The sequence below is a fragment of the Bombus huntii genome, chromosome 3, assembly GCF_024542735.1.
Source record: "Bombus huntii isolate Logan2020A chromosome 3, iyBomHunt1.1, whole genome shotgun sequence".
NCBI classification, from domain to species: domain Eukaryota; kingdom Metazoa; phylum Arthropoda; class Insecta; order Hymenoptera; family Apidae; genus Bombus; species Bombus huntii.
The window spans coordinates 1,882,750-1,903,108 of record NC_066240.1 but is presented as its reverse complement, the minus strand read 5'-3'; positions in this window follow the sequence as shown (position 1 = coordinate 1,903,108).

The following is a 20,359-nucleotide window of genomic DNA, read 5'->3' as shown; positions in this document are numbered from 1 at the left end:
TAGCCGTCATTTCCTTCCCGTTGGAGATATTTCGACGTTCAAGCACTCGTTGAACTCCATTTCACAGTGCTAATGCAATGCACAACCGTTTAAGCGTCGAAACAATCAACATATCTCGCAAATCGCGATTTTGACGAAAAATAGCCGTCATTTCCTTCCCGTTGGAGATATTCCGACGTTTAAGCACTCGTTGAACTCCATTTCACAGTGCTAATGCAATGCACAACCATTTAAGCGTCGAAACAATCAAAATATCTCGCAAATCGCGAAGATTTCGAAAATTTTAGCGAAAAATAGCCGTCATTTCCTTCCCGTTGGAGATATTTCGACGTTTAAGCACTCGTTGAACTCCATTTCACAGTGCTAATGCAATGCACAACCATTTACGCGTCGAAACAATCAAAATATCTCGCAAATCGCGAAGATTTCGAAAATTTTGATGAAAAATATCCGTCATTTCCTTCCCGTTGGAGATATTTCGACGTTTAAGCACTCGTTGAACTCCATTTCACAGTGCTAATGCAATGCACAGAGCTTAAGCGTCGAAACTATCAAAATATCTCGCAAATCGCGAAGATTTCGAAAATTTTAGCGAAAAATAGCCGTCATTTCCTTCCCGTTGGAGATATTTCTACGTTTAAGCACTCGTTGAACTCCATTTCACAGTGCTAATGCAATGCACAACCATTTACGCGTCGAAACAATCAAAATATCTCGCAAATCGCGAAGATTTCGAAAATTTTGATGAAAAATATCCGTCATTTCCTTCCCGTTGGAGATATTTCGACGTTTAAGCACTCGTTGAACTCCATTTCACAGTGCTAATGCAATGCACAGCGCTTAAGCGTCGAAACTATCAAAATATCTCGCAAATAGCGAAGATTTCGAAAATTTTAGCGAAAAATAGCCGTCATTTCCTTCCCGTTGGAGATATTTCGACGTTTAAGCACTCGTTGAACTCCATTTCAAAGTGCTAATGCAATGCACAGCGCTTAAGCGTCGAAACAATCAAAATATCTAGCAAATCGCGAAGATTTCGAAAATTTTGACGAAAAATAGCCGTCATTTCCTTCCCGTTGGAGATATTTCGACGTTTAAGCACTCGTTGAACTCCATTTCACAGTGCTAATGCAATGCACGGCGCTTAAGCGTCGAAACAATCAAAATATCTCGCAAATCGCGAAGATTTCGAAAATTTTGATGAAAAATAGCCGTCATTTCCTTCCCGTTGGAGATATTTCGACGCCTAAGCACTCGTTGAACTCCATTTCACAGTGCTAATGCAATGTGCAACCATTCAAGCGTCGAAACAATCAAAATATCTCGCAAATCGCGAAGATTTCGTAAATTTTGACGAAAAATAGCCGTCATTTCCTTCCCGTTGGAGATATTTCGACGTTCAAGCACTCGTTGAACTCCATTTCACAGTGCTAATGCAATGCACAACCGTTTAAGCGTCGAAACAATCAACATATCTCGCAAATCGCGATTTTGACGAAAAATAGCCGTCATTTCCTTCCCGTTGGAGATATTCCGACGTTTAAGCACTCGTTGAACTCCATTTCACAGTGCTAATGCAATGCACAACCATTTAAGCGTCGAAACAATCAAAATATCTCGCAAATCGCGAAGATTTCGAAAATTTTAGCGAAAAATAGCCGTCATTTCCATCCCGTTGGAGATATTTCGACGTTTAAGCACTCGTTGAACTCCATTTCACAGTGCTAATGCAATGCACAACCATTTAAGCGTCGAAACAGTCAAAATATCACGCAAATCGCGAAGATTTCGAAAATTTTGATGAAAAATAGCCGTCATTTCCTTCCCGTTGGAGATATTTCGACGTTTAAGCAGTCGTTGAACTCCATTTCACAGTGCTAATGCAATGCACAACCATTTAAGCGTCGAAACAATCAAAATATCTCGCAAATCGCGAAGATTTCGAAAATTTTAGCGAAAAATAGCCGTCATTTCCTTCCCGTTGGAGATATTGCGACGTTTAAGCACTCCTTGAACTCCATTTCACAGTGCTAATGCAATGCACAGCGCTTAAGCGTCGAAACAATCAAAACATCTCGCAAATCGCGAAGATTTCGTAAATTTTGACGAAAAATAGCCGTCATTTCCTTCCCGTTGGACATATTTCGACGTTCAAGCACTCGTTGAACTCCATTTCACACTGCTAATGCAATGCACAACCATTTACGCGTCGAAACAATCAAAATATCTCGCAAATCGCGAAGATTTCGAAAATTTTGATGAAAAATATCCGTCATTTCCTTCCCGTTGGAGATATTTCGACGTTTAAGCACTCGTTGAACTCCATTTCAAAGTGCTAATGCAATGCACAGCGCTTAAGCGTCGAAACAATCAAAATATCTCGCAAATCGCGAAGATTTCGTAAATTTTGACGAAAAATAGCCGTCATTTCCTTCCCGTTGGACATATTTCGACGTTCTAGCACTCGTTGAACTCCATTTCACACTGCTAATGCAATGCACAACGGTTTAAGCGTCGAAACAATCAAAATATCTCGCAAATCGCGATTTTGACGAAAAATAGCCGTCATTTCCTTCCCGTTGGAGATATATCGACGTTTAAGCACTCGTTGAACTCCATTTCACAGTGCTAATGCAATGCACAGCGCTTAAGCGTCGAAACAATCAAAACATCTCGCAAATCGCCAAGATTTCGTAAATTTTGACGAAAAATAGCCGTCATTTCCTTCCCGTTGGACATATTTCGACGTTCAAGCACTCGTTGAACTCCATTTCACAGTGCTAATGCAATGCACAACCATTTAAGCGTCGAAACAATCAAAATATCTCGCAAATCGCGAAGATTTCGAAAATTTTAGCGAAAAATAGCCGTCATTTCCTTCCCGTTGGAGATATTGCGACGTTTAAGCACTCCTTGAACTCCATTTCACAGTGCTAATGCAATGCACAGCGCTTAAGCGTCGAAACAATCAAAACATCTCGCAAATCGCGAAGATTTCGTAAATTTTGACGAAAAATAGCCGTCATTTCCTTCCCGTTGGAGATATTTCGACGTTCAAGCACTCGTTGAACTCCATTTCACAGTGCTAATGCAATGCACAACCGTTTAAGCGTCGAAACAATCAACATATCTCGCAAATCGCGATTTTGACGAAAAATAGCCGTCATTTCCTTCCCGTTGGAGATATTCCGACGTTTAAGCACTCGTTGAACTCCATTTCACAGTGCTAATGCAATGCACAACCATTTAAGCGTCGAAACAATCAAAATATCTCGCAAATCGCGAAGATTTCGAAAATTTTAGCGAAAAATAGCCGTCATTTCCATCCCGTTGGAGATATTTCGACGTTTAAGCACTCGTTGAACTCCATTTCACAGTGCTAATGCAATGCACAACCATTTAAGCGTCGAAACAATCAAAGTATCTCGCAAATCGCGAAGATTTCGAAAATTTTAGCGAAAAATAGCCGTCATTTCCTTCCCGTTGGAGATATTGCGACGTTTAAGCACTCCTTGAACTCCATTTCACAGTGCTAATGCAATGCACAACCGTTTAAGCGTTGAAACAATCAAAATATCTCGCAAATCGCGATTTTGACGAAAAATAGCCGTCATTTCCTTCCCGTTGGAGATATTTCGACGTTTAAGCACTCGTTGAACTCCATTTCACAGTGCTAATGCAATGCACAGCCATTTAAGCGTCGAAACAATCAAAATATCTCGCACATCGCGAAGATTTCGTAAATTTTGACGAAAAATAGCCGTCATTTCCTTCCCGTTGGAGATATTTCGACGTTTAAGCACTCGTTGAACTCAATCTCACAGTGCTAACGCAATGCACAACCATTTAAGCGTCGAAACAATCAAAATATGTCGCAAATCGCGAAGATTTCGTAAATTTTGACGACAAATAGCCGTCATTTCCTTCCCGTGGAGATATTTCGACGTTCAAGCACTCGTTGAACTCCATTTCACAGTGCTAATGCAATGCACAACCATTTAAGCGTCGGAACAATCAAAATATCTCGCAAATCGCGAAGATTTCTTAAATTTTGACGAAAAATAGCCGTCATTTCCTTCCCGTTGGAGATATTTCGACGTTCAAGCACTCGTTGAACTCCATTTCACAGTGCTAATGCAATGCACAGCCATTTAACCGTCGAAACAATCAAAATATCTCGCACATCGCGAAGATTTCGTAAATTTTGACGAAAAATAGCCGTCATTTCCTTCCCGTTGGAGATATTTCGACGTTCAAGCACTCGTTGAACACCATTTCACAGTGCTAATGCAATGCACAACCATTTAAGCGTCGAAACAATCAAAATATCTCGCAAATCGCGAAGATTTCGTAAATTTTGACGAAAAATAGCCGTCATTTCCTTCCCGTTGGAGATATTTCGACGTTTAAGCACTCGTTGAACTCCATTTCACAGTGCTAATGCAATGCACAACCGTTTAATCGTCGAAACAATCAAAATATCTCGCAAATCGCGATTTTGACGAAAAATAGCCGTCATTTCCTTCCCGTTGGAGATATTTCGACGTTCAAGCACTCGTTGAACTCCATTTCACAGTGCTAATGCAATGCACAACCATTTAAACGTCGAAACAATCAAAATATCTCGCAAATCGCGAAGATTTCGTAAATTTTGACGAAAAATAGATGTCATTTCCTTCCCGTTGGAGATATTTCGACGTTTAAGCACTCGTTGAAATCCATTTCACAGTGCTAATGCAATGCACAACCATTTAAGCGTCGAAACAATCAAAATATCTCCCAAATCGCGAAGATTTCGTAAATTTTGACGAAAAATAGCCGTCATTTCCTTCCCGTTGGAGATATTTCGACGTTCAAGCACTCGTTGATCTCCATTTCACAGTGCTAATGCAATGCACAACCAGTTAAGCGTCGAAACAATCAAAGTATCTCGCAAATCGCGAAGATTTCGTAAATTTTGACGAAAAATAGCCGTCATTTCCTTCCCGTCGGAGATATTTCGACGTTAAAGCACTCGTTGAACTCCATTTCACAGTGCTAATGCAATGCACAACCGTTTAAGCGTCGAAACAATCAAAATATCTCGCAAATCGCGATTTTGACGAAAAATAGCCGTCATTTCCTTCCCGTTGGAGATATTTCGACGTTTAAGCACTCGTTGAACACCATTTCACAGTGCTAACGCAATGCACAACCATTTAACCGTCGAAACAATCAAAATATCTCGCAAATCGCGAAGATTTCGTAAATTTTGACGAAAAATAGCCGTCATTTCCTTCCCGTTGGAGATATTTCGACGTTCAAGCACTCGTTGAACACCATTTCACAGTGCTAATGCAATGCACAACCGTTTAAGCGTCGAAACAAACAAAATATCTCGCAAATCGCTATTTTGACGAAAAATAGCCGTCATTTCCTTCCCGTTGGAGATATTTCGACGTTTAAGCACTCGTTGAACTCCATTTCACAGTGCTAATGCAATGCACAACCGTTTAATCTTCGAAACAATCAAAATATCTCGCAAATCGCGATTTTGACGAAAAATAGCCGTCATTTCCTTCCCGTTGGAGATATTTCGACGTTTAAGCACTCGTTGAAATCCATTTCACAGTGCTAATGCAATGCACAACCATTTAAGCGTCGAAACAATCAAAATATCTCCCAAATCGCGAAGATTTCGTAAATTTTGACGAAAAATAGCCGTCATTTCCTTCCCGTTGGAGATATTTCGACGTTCAAGCACTCGTTGATCTCCATTTCACAGTGCTAATGCAATGCACAACCAGTTAAGCGTCGAAACAATCAAAGTATCTCGCAAATCGCGAAGATTTCGTAAATTTTGACGAAAAATAGCCGTCATTTCCTACCCGTTGGAGATATTTCGACGTTTAAGCACTCGCTGAACTCCATTTCACAGTGCTAATGCAACGCACCACCATTTAAGCGTCGAAACAATCAAAATATCTCGCAAATCGCGATTTTGACGAAAAATAGCCGTCATTTCCTTCCCGTTGATATTTCGACGCCTAAGCACTCGTTGAACTCCATTTCACAGTGCTAATGCAATGTACAACCATTTAAGCGTCGAAACAATCAAAATATATCGCAAATCGCGAAGATTTCGTAAATTTTGACGAAAAATAGCCGTCATTTCCTTCCCGTTGGAGATATTTCGACGTTCGAGCACTCGTTGAACTCCATTTCACAGTGCTAATGCAATGCACAACCGTTTAAGCGTCGAAACAATCAAAATATCTCGCAAATCGCGATTTTGACGAAAAATAGCCGTCATTTCCTTCCCGTTGGAGATATTTCGACGTTTAAGCACTCGATGAACTCCATTTCACAGTGCAAATGCTATGCACAACCGTTTAAGTGTCGAAACAGTCAAAATATCTCGCAGATCGCGATTTTGACGAAAAATAGCCGTCATTTCCTTCCCGTTGGAGATATTTCGACGTTCAAGCACTCGTTCAACTCCATTTCACAGTGCTAATGCAATGCACAACCATTTAAGCGTCGAAACAATCAAAATATCTCGCAAATCGCGAAGATTTCGAAAATTTTAGCGAAAAATAGCCGTCATTTCCTTCCCGTTGGAGATATTGCGACGTTTAAGCACTCCTTGAACTCCATTTCACAGTGCTAATGCAATGCACAACCGTTTAAGCGTCGAAACAATCAAAATATCTCGCAAATCGCGATTTTGACGAAAAATAGCCGTCATTTCCTTCCCGTTGGAGATATTTCGACGTTTAAGCACTCGTTGAACTCCATTTCACAGTGCTAATGCAATGCACAACCCTTTAAGCGTCGAAACAATCAAAATATCTTGCAAATAGCGAAGATTTCGTAAATTTTGAAGAAAAATAGTCGTCACTTCCTTCCCGTTGGAGATATTTCGACGTTTAAGCACTCGTCGAACTCCATTTCACAGTGCTAATGAAATGCACAACCATTTAAGCGTCGAAACAATCAAAATATCTCGCAAATCGCGAAGATTTCGTAAATTTTTACGAAAAATAGCCGTCATTGCCTTCCTGTTGGAAATATTTCGGCGTTTAAGCACTCATTGAACTCCATTTCACAGTGCTAATGCAATGCACAACCCTTTAAGCGTCGAAACAATCAAAATATCTCGCAAATCGCGAAGATTTCGTAAATTTTGAAGAAAAATAGCCGTCATTTCCTTCCCGTTGGAGATATTTCGACGTTTAAGCACTCGTTGAACACCATTTCACAGTGCTAATGCAATGCAAAACCGTTTAAGCGTCGAAACAGTCAAAATATCTCGCAAATCGCGATTTTGACGAAAAATAGCCGTCATTTCCTTCCCGTTGGAGATATTTCGACGTTCAAGCACTCGTTGAGCTCCATTTCACAGTGCTAATGCAATGCACAACCATTTAAGCGTCGAAACAATCAAAATATCTCGCAAATCGCGAAGATTTCGTAAATTTTGACGACAAATAGCCGTCATTTCCTTCCCGTTGGAGATATTTCGACGTTCAAGCACTCGTTGAACTCCATTTCACAGTGCTAATGCAATGCACAACCATTTAAGCGTCGAAACAATCAAAATATCTCGCAAATCGCGAAGATTTCGTAAATTTTGACGAAAAATAGCCGTCATTTCCTTCCCGTTGGAGATATTTCGACGTTTAAGCACTCGTTGAACTCCATTTCACAGTGCTAATGCAATGCACAACCATTTAAGCGTCGAAACAATCGAAATATCTCGCAAATCGCGAAGATTCCGTAAATTTTGACGAAAAGTAGCCGTCATTTCCTTCCCGTTGGAGATATTTCGACGTTTAAGCATTCGTTGAACTCCATTTCACAGTGCTAATGCAATGCACAACCGTTTAAGCGTCGAAACAATCAAAATATCTCGCAAATCGCGAAGATTTCTTAAATTTTTACGAAAAATAGCCGTCATTGCCTTCCTGTTGGAGATATTTCGGCGTTTAAGCACTCATTGAACTCCATTTCACAGTGCTAATGCAATGCACAACTCTTTAAGCGTCGAAACAATCAAAATATCTCGCAAATCGCGAAGATTTCGTAAATTTTGAAGAAAAATAGCCGTCATTTCCTTCCCGTTGGAGATATTTCGACGTTTAAGCACTCGTTGAACACCATTTCACAGTGCTAATGCAATGCAAAACCGTTTAAGCGTCGAAACAATCAAAATATCTCGCAAATCGCGATTTTGACGAAAACTAGCCGTCATTTCCTTCCCGTTGGAGATATTTCGACGTTCAAGCACTCGTTGAGCTCCATTTCACAGTGCTAATGCAATGCACAACCATTTAAGCGTCGAAACAATCAAAATATCTCGCAAATCGCGAAGATTTCGTAAATTTTGACGACAAATAGCCGTCATTTCCTTCCCGTTGGAGATATTTCGACGTTCAAGCACTCGTTGAACTCCATTTCACAGTGCTAATGCAATACACAACCATTTAAGCGTCGAAACAATCAAAATATCTCGCAAATCGCGAAGATTCCGTAAATTTTGACGAAAAATAGCCGTCATTTCCTTCCCGTTGGAGATATTTCGACGTTTAAGCATTCGTTGAACTCCATTTCACAGTGCTAATGCAATGCACAACCGTTTAAGCGTCGAAACAATCAAAATATCTCGCAAATCGCGAAGATTTCGTAAATTTTGAAGAAAAATAGCCTTCATTTCCTTCCCGTTGGAGATATTTCGACGTTTAAGCACTCGTTGAACTCCATTTCACAGTGCTAATGCAATGCACAACCATTTAAGCGTCGAAACAATCAAAATATCTCGCAAATCGCGATTTTGACGAAAAATAGCCGTCATTTCCTTCCCGTTGGAGATATTTCGACGTTTAAGCACTAGTTGAACTCCATTTCACAGTGCTAATGCAATGCACAACCATTTAAGCGTCGAAACAATCAAAATATCTCGCAAATCGCGAAGATTTCGTAAATTTTGACGAAAAATAGCCGTCATTTCCTTCCCGTTGGAGATATTTCGACGTTCAAGCACTCGTTGAACTCCATTTCACAGTGCTAATGCAATGCACAACCGTTTAAGCGTCGAAACAATCAAAATATCTCGCAAATCGCGATTTTGACGAAAAATAGCCGTCATTTCCTTCCCGTTGGAGATATTTCGACGTTTAAGCACTCGTTGAACTCCATTTCACAGTGCTAATGCAATGCACAACCATTTAAGCGTCGAAACAATCAAACTATCTCGCAAATCGCGAAGATTTCGTAAATTTTGACGAAAAATAGCCGTCATTTCCTTCCCGTTGGAGATATTTCGACGTTCAAGCACTCGTTGAAATCCATTTCACAGTGCTAATGCAATGCACAACCGTTTAAGCGTCGAAACAATCAAAATATCTCGCAAATCGCGATTTTGACGAAAAATAGCCGTCATTTCCTTCCCGTTGGAGATATTTCGACGTTTAAGCACTCGTTGAACTCCATTTCACAGTGCTAATGCAATGCACAGCCATTTAAGCGTCGAAACAATCAAAATATCTCGCACATCGCGAAGATTTCGTAAATTTTGACGAAAAATAGCCGTCATTTCCTTCCCGTTGGAGATATTTCGACGTTTAAGCACTCGTTGAACTCAATCTCACAGTGCTAACGCAATGCACAACCATTTAAGCGTCGAAACAATCAAAATATGTCGCAAATCGCGAAGATTTCGTAAATTTTGACGACAAATAGCCGTCATTTCCTTCCCGTTGGAGATATTTCGACGTTCAAGCACTCGTTGAACTCCATTTCACAGTGCTAATGCAATGCACAACCATTTAAGCGTCGAAACAATCAAAATATCTCGCAAATCGCGAAGATTTCGTAAATTTTGACGAAAAATAGCCGTCATTTCCTTCCCGTTGGAGATATTTCGACGTTCAAGCACTCGTTGAACTCCATTTCACAGTGCTAATGCAATGCACAGCCATTTAACCGTCGAAACAATCAAAATATCTCGCACATCGCGAAGATTTCGTAAATTTTGACGAAAAATAGCCGTCATTTCCTTCCCGTTGGAGATATTTCGACGTTCAAGCACTCGTTGAACACCATTTCACAGTGCTAATGCAATGCACAACCATTTAAGCGTCGAAACAATCAAAATATCTCGCAAATCGCGAAGATTTCGTAAATTTTGACGAAAAATAGCCGTCATTTCCTTCCCGTTGGAGATATTTCGACGTTTCAGCACTCGTTGAACTCCATTTCACAGTGCTAATGCAATGCACAGCCATTTAACCCTCGAAACAATCAAAATATCTCGCAAATCGCGAAGATTTCGTAAATTTTGACGAAAAATAGCCGGCATTTCCTTCCCGTTGGAGATATTTCGACGTTCAAGCACTCGTTGAACTCCATTTCACAGTGCTAATGCAATGCACAACCGTTTAATCGTCGAAACAATCAAAATATCTCGCAAATCGCGAAGATTTCGTAAATTTTGACGAAAAATAGCCGTCATTTCCTTCCTGTTGGAGATATTTCGGCGTTTAAGCACTCGTTGAACTCCATTTCACAGTGCTAATGCAATGCACAACCATTTAAGCGTCGAAACAATCAAAATATCTCGCAAATCGCGAAGATTTCGAAAATTTTAGCGAAAAATGGCCGTCATTTCCTTCCCGTTGGAGATATTTCGACGTTTAAGCACTCGGTGAACTCCATTTCACAGTGCTAATGCAATGCACAACCACTTAGGCGTCGAAACAATCAAAATATCTCGCAAATCGCGAAGATCTCGTCGATTTTGACGAAAAATAGCCGTCGTTTCCTTCCCGTTGGAGATATTTCGACGTTTAAGCACTCGTTGAACTCCATTTCACAGTGCTAATGCAATGCACAACCGTTTAAGCGTCGAAACAAACAAAATATCTCGCAAATCGCTATTTTGACGAAAAATAGCCGTCATTTCCTTCCCGTTGGAGATATTTCGACGTTTAAGCACTCGTTGAACTCCATTTCACAGTGCTAATGCAATGCACAACAGTTTAATCTTCGAAACAATCAAAATATCTCGCAAATCGCGATTTTGACGAAAAATAGCCGTCATTTCCTTCCCGTTGGAGATATTTCGACGTTTAAGCACTCGTTGAAATCCATTTCACAGTGCTAATGCAATGCACAACCACTTAGGCGTCGAAACAATCAAAATATCTCGCAAATCGCGAAGATCTCGTCGATTATGACGAAAAATAGCCGTCGTTTCCTTCCCGTTGGAGATATTTCGTCGTTTAAGCACTCGTTGAACTCCATTTCACAGTGCTAATGCAATGCACAACAGTTTAAGCGTCGAAACAATCAAAATATCTCGCAAATCGCGATTTTGACGAAAAATAGCCGTCATTTCCTTCCCGTTGGAGATATTTCGACGTTTAAGCACTCGTTGAACTCCATTTCACAGTGCTAATGCAATGCACAACCGTTTAATCTTCGAAACAATCAAAATATCTCGTAAATCGCGAAGATTTCGTAAATATCGACGACAAATAGCCGTCATTTCCTTCCCGTTGGAGATATTTCGACGTTCAAGCACTCGTTGAACTCCATTTCACAGTGCTAATGCAATGCACAACCATTTAAGCATCGAAACAATCAAAATATCTCGCAAATCGCGAAGATTTCGTAAATTTTGACGAAAAATAGCCGTCATTTCCTTCTCGTTGGAGATATTTCGACGTTTAAGCACTCGTTGAACTCCATTTCACAGTGCTAATGCAATGCACAACCATTTAAGCGACGAAACAATCAAAATATCTCGCAAATCGCGAAGATTTCGTAAATTTTGACGAAAAATAGCCGTCATTTCCTTCCCGTTGGAGATATTTCGACGTTTAAGCACTCGTTGAACTCCATTTCACAGTGCTAATGCAATGCACAACCATTTATCCGTCGAAACAATCAAAATATCTCGCAAATCGCGAAGATTTCGTAAATTTTGACGAAAAATAGCCGTCATTTCCTTCCGGTTGGAGATATTTCGACGTTCAAGCACTCGTTGAACACCATTTCACAGTGCTAATGCAATGCACAACCGTTTAAGCGTCGAAACAATCAAAATATCTCGCAAATCGCGAAGATTTCGAAAATTTTAGCGAAAAATAGCCGTCATTTCCTTCCCGTTGGAGATATTTAGACGTTTAAGCACTCGTTGAACTCCATTTCACAGTGCTAATGCAATGCACAGCGCTTAAGCGTCGAAACAATCAAAATATCTCGCAAATCGCGAAGATTTCGAAAATTTTAGCGAAAAATAGCCGTCATTTCCTTCCCGTTGGAGATATTTCGACGTTTAAGCACTCGTTGAACTCCATTTCACAGTGCTAATGCAATGCACAACCATTTAAGCGTCGAAAGAATCAAAATATCTCGCAAATCGCGAAGATTTCGAAAATTTTGATGAAAAATAGCCGTCATTTCCTTCCCGTTGGAGATATTTCGACGTTTAAGCACTCGTTGAACTCCATTTCACAGTGCTAATGCAATGCACAACCATTTAAGCGTCGAAACAATCAAAATATCTCGCAAATCGCGAAGATTTCGTAAATTTTGACGAAAAATAGCCGTCATTTCCTTCCCATTGGAGATATTTCGACGTTCAAGCACTCGTTGAACTCCATTTCACAGTGCTAATGCAATGCACAGCCATTTAACCGTCGAAACAATCAAAATATCTCGCACATCGCGAAGATTTCGTAAATTTTGACGAAAAATAGCCGTCATTTCCTTCGCGTTGGAGATATTTCGACGTTCAAGCACTCGTTGAACACCATTTCACAGTGCTAATGCAATGCACAAACATTTAAGCTTCGAAACAATCAAAATATCTCGCAAATCGCGAAGATTTCGTAAATTTTGACGAAAAATAGCCGTCATTTCCTTCCCGTTGGAGATATTTCGACGTTTAAGCACTCGTTGAACTCCATTTCACAGTGCTAATGCAATGCACAACCGTTTAATCGTCGAAACAATCAAAATATCTCGCAAATCGCGAAGATTTCGTAAATTTTGACGAAAAATAGCCGTCATTTCCTTCCTGTTGGAGATATTTCGGCGTTTAAGCACTCGTTGAACTCCATTTCACAGTGCTAATGCAATGCACAACCATTTAAGCGTCGAAACAATCAAAATATCTCGCAAATCGCGAAGATTTCGAAAATTTTAGCGAAAAATAGCCGTCATTTCCTTCCCGTTGGAGATATTTCGACGTTTAAGCACTCGTTGAACTCCATTTCACAGTGCTAATGCAATGCACAACCACTTAGGCGTCGAAACAATCAAAATATCTCGCAAATCGCGAAGATCTCGTCGATTTTGACGAAAAATAGCCGTCGTTTCCTTCCCGTTGGAGATATTTCGACGTTTAAGCACTCGTTGAACTCCATTTCACAGTGCTAATGCAATGCACAACCGTTTAAGCGTCGAAACAAACAAAATATCTCGCAAATCGCTATTTTGACGAAAAATAGCCGTCATTTCCTTCCCGTTGGAGATATTTCGACGTTTAAGCACTCGTTGAACTCCATTTCACAGTGCTAATGCAATGCACAACAGTTTAATCTTCGAAACAATCAAAATATCTCGCAAATCGCGATTTTGACGAAAAATAGCCGTCATTTCCTTCCCGTTGGGGATATTTCGACGTTTAAGCACTCGTTGAAATCCATTTCACAGTGCTAATGCAATGCACAACCATTTAAGCGTCGAAACAATCAAAATATCTCCCAAATCGCGAAGATTTCGTAAATTTTGACGAAAAATAGCCGTCATTTCCTTCCCGTTGGAGATATTTCGACGTTTAAGCACTCGTTGAACTCCATTTCACAGTGCTAATGCAATGCACAACCACTTAGGCGTCGAAACAATCAAAATATCTCGCAAATCGCGAAGATCTCGTCGATTATGACGAAAAATAGCCGTCGTTTCCTTCCCGTTGGAGATATTTCGTCGTTTAAGCACTCGTTGAACTCCATTTCACAGTGCTAATGCAATGCACAACAGTTTAAGCGTCGAAACAATCAAAATATCTCGCAAATCGCGATTTTGACGAAAAATAGCCGTCATTTCCTTCCCGCTGGAGATATTTCGACGTTTAAGCACTCGTTGAACTCCATTTCACAGTGCTAATGCAATGCACAACCGTTTAATCTTCGAAACAATCAAAATATCTCGTAAATCGCGAAGATTTCGTAAATATCGACGACAAATAGCCGTCATTTCCTTCCCGTTGGAGATATTTCGACGTTCAAGCACTCGTTGAACTCCATTTCACAGTGCTAATGCAATGCACAACCATTTAAGCATCGAAACAATCAAAATATCTCGCAAATCGCGAAGATTTCGTAAATTTTGACGAAAAATAGCCGTCATTTCCTTCTCGTTGGAGATATTTCGACGTTTAAGCACTCGTTGAACTCCATTTCACAGTGCTAATGCAATGCACAACCATTTAAGCGACGAAACAATCAAAATATCTCGCAAATCGCGAAGATTTCGTAAATTTTGACGAAAAATAGCCGTCATTTCCTTCCCGTTGGAGATATTTCGACGTTTAAGCACTCGTTGAACTCCATTTCACAGTGCTAATGCAATGCACAACCATTTATCCGTCGAAACAATCAAAATATCTCGCAAATCGCGAAGATTTCGTAAATTTTGACGAAAAATAGCCGTCATTTCCTTCCGGTTGGAGATATTTCGACGTTCAAGCACTCGTTGAACACCATTTCACAGTGCTAATGCAATGCACAACCGTTTAAGCGTCGAAACAATCAAAATATCTCGCAAATCGCGAAGATTTCGAAAATTTTAGCGAAAAATAGCCGTCATTTCCTTCCCGTTGGAGATATTTCGACGTTTAAGCACTCGTTGAACTCCATTTCACAGTGCTAATGCAATGCACAACCATTTAAGCGTCGAAAGAATCAAAATATCTCGCAAATCGCGAAGATTTCGAAAATTTTGATGAAAAATAGCCGTCATTTCCTTCCCGTTGGAGATATTTCGACGTTTAAGCACTCGTTGAACTCCATTTCACAGTGCTAATGCAATGCACAACCATTTAAGCGTCGAAACAATCAAAATATCTCGCAAATCGCGAAGATTTCATAAATTTTGACGAAAAATAGCCGTCATTTCCTTCCCATTGGAGATATTTCGACGTTCAAGCACTCGTTGAACTCCATTTCACAGTGCTAATGCAATGCACAGCCATTTAACCGTCGAAACAATCAAAATATCTCGCACATCGCGAAGATTTCGTAAATTTTGACGAAAAATAGCCGTCATTTCCTTCGCGTTGGAGATATTTCGACGTTCAAGCACTCGTTGAACACCATTTCACAGTGCTAATGCAATGCACAAACATTTAAGCTTCGAAACAATCAAAATATCTCGCAAATCGCGAAGATTTCGTAAATTTTGACGAAAAATAGCCGTCATTTCCTTCCCGTTGGAGATATTTCGACGTTTAAGCACTCGTTGAACTCCATTTCACAGTGCTAATGCAATGCACAACCATTTAAGCGTCGAAACAAACAAAATATCTCGCAAATCGCTATTTTGACGAAAAATAGCCGTCATTTCCTTACCGTAGGAGATATTTCGACGTTAAAGCACTCGTTGAACTCCATTTCACAGTGCTAATGCAATGCACAACCGTTTAAGCGTCGATACAATCAAAATATCTCGCAAATCGCGATTTTGACGAAAAATAGCCGTCATTTCCTTCCCGTTGGGGATATTTCGACGTTTAAGCACTCGTTGAAATCCATTTCACAGTGCTAATGCAATGCACAACCATTTAAGCGTCGAAACAATCAAAATATCTCGCAAATCGCGAAGATTTCGTAAATTTTGACGAAAAATAGCCGTCATTTCCTTCCTGTTGGAGATATTTCGGCGTTTAAGCACTCGTTGAACTCCATTTCACAGTGCTAATGCAATGCACAACCATTTAAGCGTCGAAACAATCAAAATATCTCGCAAATCGCGAAGATTTCGAAAATTTTAGCGAAAAATAGCCGTCATTTCCTTCCCGTTGGAGATATTTCGACGTTTAAGCACTCGTTGAACTCCATTTCACAGTGCTAATGCAATGCACAACCACTTAGGCGTCGAAACAATCAAAATATCTCGCAAATCGCGAAGATCTCGTCGATTTTGACGAAAAATAGCCGTCGTTTCCTTCCCGTTGGAGATATTTCGACGTTTAAGCACTCGTTGAACTCCATTTCACAGTGCTAATGCAATGCACAACCGTTTAAGCGTCGAAACAAACAAAATATCTCGCAAATCGCTATTTTGACGAAAAATAGCCGTCATTTCCTTCCCGTTGGAGATATTTCGACGTTTAAGCACTCGTTGAACTCCATTTCACAGTGCTAATGCAATGCACAACAGTTTAATCTTCGAAACAATCAAAATATCTCGCAAATCGCGATTTTGACGAAAAATAGCCGTCATTTCCTTCCCGTTGGGGATATTTCGACGTTTAAGCACTCGTTGAAATCCATTTCACAGTGCTAATGCAATGCACAACCATTTAAGCGTCGAAACAATCAAAATATCTCCCAAATCGCGAAGATTTCGTAAATTTTGACGAAAAATAGCCGTCATTTCCTTCCCGTTGGAGATATTTCGACGTTTAAGCACTCGTTGAACTCCATTTCACAGTGCTAATGCAATGCACAACCACTTAGGCGTCGAAACAATCAAAATATCTCGCAAATCGCGAAGATCTCGTCGATTATGACGAAAAATAGCCGTCGTTTCCTTCCCGTTGGAGATATTTCGTCGTTTAAGCACTCGTTGAACTCCATTTCACAGTGCTAATGCAATGCACAACAGTTTAAGCGTCGAAACAATCAAAATATCTCGCAAATCGCGATTTTGACGAAAAATAGCCGTCATTTCCTTCCCGCTGGAGATATTTCGACGTTTAAGCACTCGTTGAACTCCATTTCACAGTGCTAATGCAATGCACAACCGTTTAATCTTCGAAACAATCAAAATATCTCGTAAATCGCGAAGATTTCGTAAATATCGACGACAAATAGCCGTCATTTCCTTCCCGTTGGAGATATTTCGACGTTCAAGCACTCGTTGAACTCCATTTCACAGTGCTAATGCAATGCACAACCATTTAAGCATCGAAACAATCAAAATATCTCGCAAATCGCGAAGATTTCGTAAATTTTGACGAAAAATAGCCGTCATTTCCTTCTCGTTGGAGATATTTCGACGTTTAAGCACTCGTTGAACTCCATTTCACAGTGCTAATGCAATGCACAACCATTTAAGCGACGAAACAATCAAAATATCTCGCAAATCGCGAAGATTTCGTAAATTTTGACGAAAAATAGCCGTCATTTCCTTCCCGTTGGAGATATTTCGACGTTTAAGCACTCGTTGAACTCCATTTCACAGTGCTAATGCAATGCACAACCATTTATCCGTCGAAACAATCAAAATATCTCGCAAATCGCGAAGATTTCGTAAATTTTGACGAAAAATAGCCGTCATTTCCTTCCGGTTGGAGATATTTCGACGTTCAAGCACTCGTTGAACACCATTTCACAGTGCTAATGCAATGCACAACCGTTTAAGCGTCGAAACAATCAAAATATCTCGCAAATCGCGAAGATTTCGAAAATTTTAGCGAAAAATAGCCGTCATTTCCTTCCCGTTGGAGATATTTCGACGTTTAAGCACTCGTTGAACTCCATTTCACAGTGCTAATGCAATGCACAACCATTTAAGCGTCGAAAGAATCAAAATATCTCGCAAATCGCGAAGATTTCGAAAATTTTGATGAAAAATAGCCGTCATTTCCTTCCCGTTGGAGATATTTCGACGTTTAAGCACTCGTTGAACTCCATTTCACAGTGCTAATGCAATGCACAACCATTTAAGCGTCGAAACAATCAAAATATCTCGCAAATCGCGAAGATTTCATAAATTTTGACGAAAAATAGCCGTCATTTCCTTCCCATTGGAGATATTTCGACGTTCAAGCACTCGTTGAACTCCATTTCACAGTGCTAATGCAATGCACAGCCATTTAACCGTCGAAACAATCAAAATATCTCGCACATCGCGAAGATTTCGTAAATTTTGACGAAAAATAGCCGTCATTTCCTTCGCGTTGGAGATATTTCGACGTTCAAGCACTCGTTGAACACCATTTCACAGTGCTAATGCAATGCACAAACATTTAAGCTTCGAAACAATCAAAATATCTCGCAAATCGCGAAGATTTCGTAAATTTTGACGAAAAATAGCCGTCATTTCCTTCCCGTTGGAGATATTTCGACGTTTAAGCACTCGTTGAACTCCATTTCACAGTGCTAATGCAATGCACAACCATTTAAGCGTCGAAACAAACAAAATATCTCGCAAATCGCTATTTTGACGAAAAATAGCCGTCATTTCCTTACCGTAGGAGATATTTCGACGTTAAAGCACTCGTTGAACTCCATTTCACAGTGCTAATGCAATGCACAACCGTTTAAGCGTCGATACAATCAAAATATCTCGCAAATCGCGAAGATTTCGTAAATTTTGACGAAAAATAGCCGTCATTTCCTTCCCATTGGAGATATTTCGACGTTTACGCACTCGTTGAACTCTATTTCACAGTGCTAATGCAATGCACAACCGTTTAAGCGTCGAAACAATCAAAATATCTCGCAAATCGCGATTTTGACGAAAAATAGCCGTCATTTCCTTCCCGTTGGAGATATTTCGACGTTTAAGCACTCGCTGAACACCATTTCACAGTGCTAACGCAATGCACAACCATTTAACCGTCGAAACAATCAAAATATCTCGCAAATCGCGAAGATTTCGTAAATTTTGACGAAAAATAGCCGTCATTTCCTTCCCGTTGGAGATATTTCGACGTTCAAGCACTCGTTGAACACCATATCACAGTGCTAATGCAATGCACAACCGTTTAAGCGTCGAAACAAACAAAATATCTCGCAAATCGCTATTTGGACGAAAAATAGCCGTCATTTCCTTCCCGTTGGAGATATTTCGACGTTTAAGCACTCGTTGAACTCCATTTCACAGTGCTAATGCAATGCACAACCATTTAAGCGACGAAACAATCAAAATATCTCGCAAATCGCAAAGATTTCGTAAATTTTGACGAAAAATAGCCGTCATTTCCTTCCCGTTGGAGATATTTCGACGTTTAAGCACTCGTTGAACTCCATTTCACAGTGCTAATGCAATGCACAACCATTTATCCGTCGAAACAATCAAAATATCTCGCAAATCGCGAAGATTTCGTAAATTTTGACGAAAAATAGCCGTCATTTCCTTCCGGTTGGAGATATTTCGACGTTCAAGCACTCGTTGAACACCATTTCACAGTGCTAATGCAATGCACAACCGTTTAAGCGTCGAAACAATCAAAATATCTCGCACATCGCGAAGATTTCGTAAATTTTGACGAAAAATAGCCGTCATTTCCTTCCCGTTGGAGATATTTCGACGTTTAAGCACTCGTTGAACTCAATCTCACAGTGCTAACGCAATGCACAACCATTTAAGCGTCGAAACAATCAAAATATGTAGCAAATCGCGAAGATTTCGTAAATTTTGACGACAAATAGCCGTCATTTCCTTCCCGTTGGAGATATTTCGACGTTCAAGCACTCGTTGAACTCCATTTCACAGTGCTAATGCAATGCACAACCATTTAAGCGTCGAAACAATCAAAATATCTCGCAAATCGCGAAGATTTCGTAAATTTTGACGAAAAATAGCCGTCATTTCCTTCCCGTTGGAGATATTTCGACGTTCAAGCACTCGTTGAAGTCCATTTCACAGTGCTAATGCAATTCACAGCCATTTAACCGTCGAAACAATCAAAATATCTGGCACATCGCGAAGATTTCGTAAATTTTGACGAAAAATAGCCGTCATTTCCTTCCCGTTGGAGATATTTCGACGTTCAAGCACTCGTTGAACACCATTTCACAGTGCTAATGCAATGCACAACCATTTAAGCGTCGAAACAATCAAAATATCTCGCAAATCGCGAAGATTTCGTAAATTTTGACGAAAAATAGCCGTCATTTCCTTCCCGTTGGAGATATTTCGACGTTTAAGCACTCATTGAACTCCATTTCACAGTGCTAATGCAATGCACAGCCATTTAACCCTCGAAACAATCAAAATATCTCGCACATCGCGAAGATTTCGTAAATTTTGACGAAAAATAGCCGTCATTTCCTTCCCGTTGGAGATATTTCGACGTTCAAGCACTCGTTGAACACCATTTCACAGTGCTAATGCAATGCACAACCATTTAAGCGTCGAA